This window comes from Talpa occidentalis, unplaced genomic scaffold, assembly GCF_014898055.3.
Source record: "Talpa occidentalis isolate TD23 unplaced genomic scaffold, MPIMG_talOcc4v2.1 talOcc4.14, whole genome shotgun sequence".
Lineage (NCBI taxonomy): Eukaryota > Metazoa > Chordata > Mammalia > Eulipotyphla > Talpidae > Talpa > Talpa occidentalis.
This window is the reverse complement of record NW_023601433.1, coordinates 19802465-19810733: the sequence shown is the minus strand read 5'-3', so window position 1 is coordinate 19810733 and position 8269 is coordinate 19802465. Positions and strand designations below refer to the sequence as shown.

General features: G+C 45.5%; 1 long non-coding RNA gene across 2 annotated transcripts; it reads left to right on the top strand.

The window, feature by feature from the left end:
- The first annotated feature begins 3311 nt into the window (after positions 1–3311).
- LOC129145718 (uncharacterized) lies at positions 3312–5122 on the top strand. Of its 2 annotated transcripts, none has more exons than XR_008551685.1 (3): positions 3312–3347; positions 4077–4412; positions 4844–5122. It is a non-coding gene; the product is annotated as an uncharacterized LOC129145718 (long non-coding RNA). The 2 variants fall into 2 exon arrangements; XR_008551684.1 differs by lacking the exon at positions 3312–3347 and adding an exon at positions 3536–3682.
- The last annotated feature ends 3147 nt before the right edge of the window (positions 5123–8269 follow it).

Genomic DNA, 8269 nt, shown 5'->3' with positions numbered 1-8269 from the left:
TATTTAATTATAAATTAAGATTAATGTTAATCCCCAATCAGTCAATAAAAATATCCAAAATATGTAATTAAAAACAAAATAATTAAAATGGTACACTGGATGGCTAATATAAACATAGAGGCATGCATAATGGACAAATGAAGAAAGAAAAAAATACATGAATATAAAGAAATATTTAAAGCCAGAAAGATGCAATTCTACTTTATCAGTAAAATTATTGAATAAAAATGGGTAAATGCACCAATGAAAAGAGACAAACATTTAAAATGGGTAAAAACATGATGAACTACATACTTCTACAAGGCCCACACTTTAGTTGCAAAACACGGTTTCAAGTAAAAGTCAACAGTCACATCATCTAAACAATAAATGAAAGAGCCCAAGTGGATAAGTTAACACTATCAAAATATATTAAAGACAAAAAATCTTACTAAGACAACAAAGAATATTTTAGAAAAAAAAAAGAATCAATGTATCAAAGATACAAAATGATTAAAAGCATAATATATCATATACCTAACAGCAGTGCCTCAAAGAACATGAAACAAAAACTGACAGAATTTGACAGAAGTTAATAATTTAACGATAACCGTTGACAACTTCAATAATATAGTAATTCATTTCTATAAAGAATAGATAAAATAGAAAAATTGTGAGCAAGGAAATAAAAGATTTACAGCACTGTATGCCGACTAGACACAAAAGATAGCCTAAGACCACCCCACCAAACAAGAATAGAATATGCATTCTTTTCAAGTTCACATACAGCATTCTCTAGACTAGATCAAATGATAGGCAATATAACAAAGGTCCATAAAAGTAAAAGAACTACATTGGAATAAAAGTAGAAAACAATAAATGGAGAAGATTTGGTATTTGTGATTTAGTTTGTATAATTTATGTAATGTGTAAATTTGATCTACCATTTATGTAAATAAATGTAAATACATAACTATAAAATTTCAGGAATTTGGCGTTATACCTAGACATATGCACATTTGCACACGAACAGCCCCAGCCCCAGTGCCACAACCACATCAGTTCATGCCATCTACCCTTCTCCCTCCCTGCCCTCTCCCTCTGGTAACCACCATAGTTTTCATAGTCTAAGATTATTTCTGTGTCTTATGCCCATTTATTTTCTTGGTTTCTTTGCATTCCACAAATGAGCGAAACTATTCAGTAATTGTCTTTTTTTACTTATTTCCCTTAGCATAGTCACCTCAAGTTCCATTAACATGTCTCAAAAGACAATGATTCATCTTTTATAATAGCTGATTAGTTTTCAACTGTGCATATAAACCATAGTTTCTTTATCTAGTTATCTGTCAATGGATATTTAGGTTGAGTCCATGATTGGGTTATTGTGAGTAATGCCGCCATGAACATAGAAGTGCATAAATATTTTCATATTAGTGTTTATATATTCTCTGGAAAAATTCATAGAAGTGGTATTTCTGGATCTTATGGTATTTATTTTTATTTTAAGGAACCTTAAGACATGCATTTTTCATAGAGGATGTAATATTTCACATGCCCAGGAGGATTGAGGGAGTGTTCCTCTTTCTCTACAACCTTGCTGACTCTTTGTTCCAGTCTTTTGAATAGAATTCATTTGCACAGGTGTGAAGTGATACCACACTGTGGTTCAGATTTTCATTTCCCTAAATGAGTAATGAGCATTTTTTTCATATGGCATGGACCACATGTGTTATTTGGAGAAACAATTTTTTGCTCTTTTATCCATTTTTAACTGTTGTTTAAAGTTGTTCAGTTGGATGAAATCTTTATATATTTGGGAATTAACTTGTTTTTGGATATGTGCTGTGCAAATATTTTCTAACAGTCACTAGTTGTTCTGTGAATATTTCTTTATCTGTGCAAAGGTTTTTCAGTTTGTATCTTTAAAGATGTATTTATTTATGCATACAAGAACTGGGGTACAGGCCAGAGGTGTGGGAGGTGACAGGATTCACCAGAGACAGAGCGGGGAACAGAACAGGCAGACTGACGTAACACACTGTTGAGGGAAGCAGTGCGTGCAGCAGGAGAGGTCTGCTGTGCCATGTGGGTAGCTCCCTGGCTGGCAGGAATCAAACTCCTGCTGCAGAGGCTACGGCCAGCTTCATAGTGCTGTGCTTAACCCCTTGTGCCAGAATTAATCCACTTGTTTATTTTTGTTTTTGTTTCTGTGCCATTAGAGTGAGTCCCTGAATGCATCTCTGAGGTTGAGATCCGTGAGCACATTGCCTCTTTTCTTTTATGTATTTTATGCCTTAAGGTCATGCTCATCACTTGGGAAACTGCGAGGGTTTTGGAAGATCTGTGCTACAAATGGTATACAGAACAAATATATGCTAACTTATGCCATGGAATGTTATCTAGCAAGGAAAAGGAATGAAGTACTGATCCATACATTGTACAGCATGCAGGAACCTTGAAAATAGAATAAGTGAAAGCAGCCAGTCACAAATAATACCTATTGTGTGACTGCATTTACATGAATTGTCTGTAGTAGACAAAAAACTCCACAAATACAGAAAACAGATGTGTGATTTTTCATGTACTATAGAGGGAGGGACACAGGGAGGATTTGTTATTGGGTTAAGTTTCATTACCTCAGAAGTTCATGAATATGTCCTAACATTAAGTTGTGGTGACAGTTCTACAACTATGAGTTCCTAAAACCCACTGAATTGTACACTTTAAAAAGGGGAATTTTTGGTCTATGAATATAGTTGCTATTTAAATTAGATGAAGAGGGCCTCCCTGGTGGCATAGGCAGTTGAGTGCTGCATTGTGAATTTGTCCGCAGCCACTGCAGTGCGGGTTCCATCCTGGCTGGCTGGCAAAGGTCCCACATGACTCTGCAGACCTCTCCTGTCTCCCCACTGCTCCCCTCAGCAGTGTATTTTGTCAGTCTTCCTGTTCTGTTCCCCACTCTGTCTCTGGTGAATCCTCTCAGCCTCCTGTGCATCTCGCCTGTATCCCAGCTCTTGTATAAATGAAAAAAAAAATCTTAAAAAAATGGAAAATAAATGAAGAGATTGCTTACTTGGGCATTTAAATTCAATTTTAAAAACCCTGTAATGGGGCCTCCCTGGTGGCACAAGGGGTTAGATGCAACCTATGAAGCTGTCTACATGTCGTGGCAGACCTCTCCTGTCTCAGTCTGAGCTGTTCCCCTCAGTGATGTATTTCAGTCAATCCACCTGTTCTATTTCGAAAGGAGAGGTCTGTGCTATGTGGGAACCTTGTTGGTGGCTGGGGATGGAACCAGTGCTGGAGAGAATGCGGGCAGCTTCACAGCGCTCAACCACTGCGCCACCAGGGGAGACCCTGCTTAGGTATTTCATTTGGGGTAGTATTTTTATAATAGATAATGTTTCTTTAATTTTATATCCCAGTTGTTTGTGTTGCTTATGGGGAAACTAATAAACTTTCGTATATTGACCACATACCCTGCAACCTTCCTGTAATTGCTAATTATTTCTGAGATTTTTTAAGATTTCTAGTGGTTTTCATATAATATGTATTCCCTTTATAGCTTTTCTTTTCTTTTACTTATCATATTAGTTAGGACAGCCACACAGTTCTGAATTGGTGTAGTGGCAGAGGACAAAATGGCCTTTTTCTCCATCTGAAGAGGAAATCTATTTGGTGGCTCATCTTTAACTGTAATGTTAGTTACATGTTTTCTTTTATACATTTAATTAGTTTAAGGAGAAAAGCCCCTTAAATTCTGGGTTTTTGAATTTACTTTTTTTAATTTTGAATATGTGTTGAAATATATTGAGTGTTTTTATGTCTGTTGATACAGTAATATATTTTTTCATATGCACTCTTAATGTAAACTGTTATATTACTTGATATGTAAGTGTTGAACTGGTCTTGTATTACAGGAATGAACCACACTTAGCCATGATGTATATAATTTTTCAATAATTTTAATACAAGTCACTGGATGTGATTTTTTTTAACATCTCTAGTTTTTCAGTGTTATTATCTTTTTATTATATTTAGTTGTTTTGGTTTACAAAGTAATTATGGTCTCAAAAATGAATTGTGTTACGCAGGAGGCGCAATACGGAGGCAGAGTGAAGACACAGGGCTCACCGCCGCCATAAACTCACAACACTGTGCAGGACAACATCGATGCCCCTGAAAGAGAAATGGGTGACCAGGGCACACACCAGGAGCAGGGACCAATGGCAAGAAACTGGGAAAACGTTAACTGACCTGCATCTACAGTTATACTGGAGCAGAATTAAACCCCCTACAGATGTGGACTCGGGGACACTAGCCACATTGGGGACTTTGGAGATTCAGCACTTCCCTCAGCGCTGGGCTCAACCCACTGGGCCCTCCGGGAGGCCCTATTTTTGAAGATACCGTACCAATTCTCTACAGCTGTGAGTGTTTTTCTGATGGTAGAAGGTACATAAATACTTCATACCTATAGATGCACACACAAGCCACACTCATGTAGACTCATATGCACACACTTGCACACAGTGCAAGACATGCACATACACCTAAAGGAAAGAGTGCAAATACCTAATTCCATACTCACAGCTAGCTCTGCTTCACACTCCTGTCTCGCTGTCTTATTACCATGTGACCCCTCTCACTTTTCTAAAATTTTCTAAATGCTTTCCAAAATTTTCTAAATTTTCTAAACTTTTCACTGCTGATACAAGAATGTTAAAGGAAATTTAGGTCTCTGGTGTCCGATGTGTTGGAAGTGTGGGTGCAGTCATAAACGGGAAGCAAACGTGGTCAGTTTCATACACCATTTTAATGTGTCCTGGGGTACACATTTTAACTAAACAATCCATTTCAGACTGTCTCCTCCAGGCAGAGAAAGAACATCCAGATGCCTCCATGCCCCAGGGCCCCGCAGGCAGAGCAGGTCACCTGGAGGTGTCCCTGCAGTGGGAACCAGTGTGCCCACGGCGGCCGCCTCCTCGTGCCCTTTGGAACCTGCGTGGGAAGAGCAGAGCCAGTGAAGCCCAAGCACGGAGGAGGCTCTTTCCATAGTGACACCCCCCGGGAAGTGCTGCATGGACAGAGATGCGACAAAACGCAGATGGAAACCAGGAGGCCCTATCGAGGCGCCACTCACTGGTGGGTAAGCAATTCTCAAAGTTGGAATCTCCGTTGTGAAAAGGGGCTCAGTAGAGAGGGACTTCCTACCGTGTATGTCAGTCCCTGACAGCGCCAGTCAGCCCGAAGAGCTCCTGCCTCGTCTGCGCCGTCTGGGTGCCCAAGGGCCACCAGCAGGGCCCTCACAGGATAGAGCCTAAGATGGGGAAGCAAGGCCATGGGGTCCCAGCCTATGGCCCTGGGGCCTCTGGGGGCTCAGCCCGCACAGCTCCACTCCCATCCCGGGCCCTGCACCTGCTCAGCTGCCCTAAGCCCTCCTCTCCCCCCTTCCTCTGCTCTGTTCCCCTCAGGTGCTTCACCAGACCCGTTGTCCTCCCTGCCCTTCATCTGCTCTGCTCCTGGGACTGCTGTGCTTGCGGACATCTGTGCTCCACGCCTGTGTTCTCATGCTGCTCCTGGCCCCTCTGGCTGGGCCCAGCCCCTGACCCCTCTCCAGGTCTTGGCCTCCGCTGGTGTGCTCCTCTCACTATGGCCACTGAGTGACTGCCCTGGAGCGGGGAAGTGAATTCTAGGGAGGTGCTGGTGACCATCTAATCCCCAACAGGGTGAACTCTGCTCTTGTGTTTTCTTCTGAAGGGTGGACAGAAAATGCAACATTTTAAAATCCTATTAAGGATTCAATGAGCTCTGGCCTTGTAGCCTCCGCCTGGACTGAAGGGTGGATTGGGAATGGTGTTCATAGCCCAGTGTCTCTGCAGGGAGTGGGCTGAACAGGGGCTCCTCCTTGGGGTTATTTGGGTGGTGCTAGAGAGCTGGGGGACTGGGCTGGAGGTCTTCCTAATGCTTTCCTGGCCCCCCTCCAGCTGGGGGCCTAGCAAGGTGGTGCTGGGCTGCAGGGCTTCCTCCTGTAGGGGGCCTGGCAGTGATGTGGTGTTGAGCCCCCAGGCCTCCCGCAGCACAGGCCCTGACCTGGAGGCCATGCTGGGCTTCCAGGCGTCTGGCAGCAGGGGCCCTGAGCCGGAGACAGAACTCTGCAGGCTGGCATCCTTCTGCGGGATGCCTGGCCCAGAGGTGGTGGTGGGGTCTGGGTGTCCTGCTTCGGGGACAGTCCCACCCACAAGATTTCCCACCCCGAGACCTCAGGCTGCCGGTGGTCCTCTGGTATCGGGGCACAGTGGGCCCCATTGGGACTGAGGAGCTTGGGGAAGATGGTAGGGTCCGGCCCCTCCTCGCCCACCCACTGCCTGGAAAGCAGCATGAGGTAGGACCACATCACAGGGTCATACCTGCCCTCCAAAAGCGCCCTGTCGATGACCTCCTTCCGGAACCCCAGGTGGACCATGGCTTCCATCACGGCCTTGTGCTGGCCCGGGGTCGGCTCGGGGCAGGGCGGGAGTCTGTTGGGCAGCCCCACCCAGGGGTGCTGGATGATGCTGTCCAGGGTGCTGCGGCTCTGGGGGTTGAGCATCATCATCTTCCTTAGCAGATCACGGGCACTGCTGGGAGAGGTAGTACAGCTCGTTGTAGACGCCGCTCAGCACCCTGGCCCGCAGCTCCCCGAGGCTGTTGCCCTTGAAGGGCAGCTCCCCGGTGACCATGTCGTAGAGGACCACCCCCGGACTCCAGATGTATGCCGCGGGGCCACTGTACTCCTGGTGATGGAGGATCTCGTGCACCACAAACTGCGGGCTGCCTCAGGGGGTCTTGAGCAGCGCTGTCCCAGAGAACTGGGCACTGAGCCGAAGTCTGCCAGCTTTATGTTTCGGTGCCGGTCCAGGAGCAGGTTCTCTGGCTTCAGGTCCCGGTGCACCACGCCCCGGGCATAGCAGTGGCTGAGCATGGTGAGGATCTGCTGGAAGATGCGGCGCGCCTCCATCTCCCCCAGGTGCCCACACCTGCACAGGTAGTCCTGCAGGTCGCCCCCCTGAGTGCGCTCCAGGACCAGCAGCACCTCATCCTCGGTGTCCACCACCTGGAAGAGCTGGAGAATGTTCGGGTGCCAAAGGACTTTCATGCAGGCCACCTCGCGGACCAGGAACCTCTGAGGCGTGCCGGACTTGGGGATGACCTTTATGGCCACCTCCGTGCCCGTCGGCAGGTGCAGCGCCAGCTTGACCTTGCCGTAGCCGCCCTCCCGCAGCTTGCCGAGCATCACATACTGTCTCAGGGCCATTCCCTGGGCAGACAGGCACACCGAGGCAGTGAGGGCGGACCCGCTCCTACACTTGCAGGCCCTGGCTGTTTAGAGCCCTCAGCACTAGCTCCGCTACCCGATTAACAAGTTCACTACTAGCCTAGAGCTAGTAGAACGTGAAAAGGATCCCCGAAACTAACTAAATGCTCCCCGCGCTGACTCCTCTACCAAAACACTAAGGACGCTAACTTACCTCTACCAGAAATACTAACTATGCTAACCTTACTAGGATACTATTACTAACTAACTACGCTCTCAAAAATAAAAACACACAACCTAAAAATTAACAGATACATATTTAAAAATACAAAAAGACAATAACAAACTAACAACTCAAGTTAACAAGAACACAGACAAACAAACCACAAGTGAACAATTACAAACTAACAAGTAAAAAAAAAAAAAAAACAGACAACAAAGGGGAAATAACAACACATGCAAAAATAACAACACAAGGGAAAATGGGGGCAATAAAAAAATTAAAAAAAATAAAAACAAAAAAAAAGGAAAAAACAAGCAAATAATAAAACAATAAAGGAAAATGAAAAAACAATTAAAAATAAATAAAATAACCAAAATAGCTAAAATAACTGAATAAGAAATAAACAAAGCAAAAGCAATCCAACCCACCAACATGCTTCTCTCTCCCTTCGAGTCCACCGTCACGATCCCAACACTCCTCGCTCTACCTACACCGCCGCGGTCCACGCGGGGGCTTAAGTAGGCTCGGTGGGTGACGTCACAGAGCTCTTTGTGGCGTCAGAGCAGAGGCCACGCCCCCGGCAGAGGGCACCCCGGGGGCCATTCAGCCTTCACGGCACAGCAACCTCCAAGAGGTGTGTGGACAGACTCCCTGGAGACTGGAGTCCACCCCGATCCAGAAGCCCGCGGGGCACTGGCGAGGCCGTGTCCTCTGTCGCGAGCACCTGTCCCAGGTTTCGGCTTTTAGGGTCTCTCCACACAGTCCCC